Source organism: Oncorhynchus keta, chromosome 21 (genome assembly GCF_023373465.1).
Source record: "Oncorhynchus keta strain PuntledgeMale-10-30-2019 chromosome 21, Oket_V2, whole genome shotgun sequence".
NCBI classification, from domain to species: Eukaryota; Metazoa; Chordata; class Actinopteri; order Salmoniformes; family Salmonidae; genus Oncorhynchus; species Oncorhynchus keta.
The window spans coordinates 51,391,943-51,392,665 of record NC_068441.1 but is presented as its reverse complement, the minus strand read 5'-3'; positions in this window follow the sequence as shown (position 1 = coordinate 51,392,665).

The following is a 723-nucleotide window of genomic DNA, read 5'->3' as shown; positions in this document are numbered from 1 at the left end:
ATTTTCACTTATGGATGAATAGCGTGCCCAGAGTGAACTGCCTCCTTCTCTGTCCCAGATGCTAATATATGCATATTATTATTAGTGTTGGATAGAAAACATTCTGAATTTTCTAAAACTGTTTGAATGATGTCTGTGAGTATAACAGAACTCATATGGCAGGCAAAAACCTGAGATAAAATCCAACCAGGAACTGGGAAATCTGAGGTTTGTAGTTTTTCAACTCAGCCCCTATTGAAGATACATGGTGATATTAGTTATATTTCACTAGCGGAACCCTAGTCAGCTAGTGGAACCCCAGTCCTAGACAGGTTAAATCTTCTTGACAGTTCAAAACACTGATAAGTAGCCGCTATTTACTATTTTACACCTGGGGTTGCTATACAGTACTTTTACCCATTTCTAAGAGAATCACCAAAATTGTAAACATCCAGGCATTTTATGAATATATTTGTAGTCCGTAATTACCTGTAGACCCTGCCACATATGTTGCTTGTCTGGGTCATTGAATTGCGACTCCATTTTGTCCCTATACTGACATGCTGCTTGTTTGATTGCCTTGCGGAGGGAATATCTATACTGGTTATATTCAGCTTTATTCCCGACCTCTTTCCATGGTTGAATGCGGTGGTTTGCGCTTTCAGTTTTCGCGAATGCTGCCTTCTATCCACAGTTTCTGGTTGGGGTAGGTTTTAATAGTCACAGTGGGTACAAGGTCTCCAA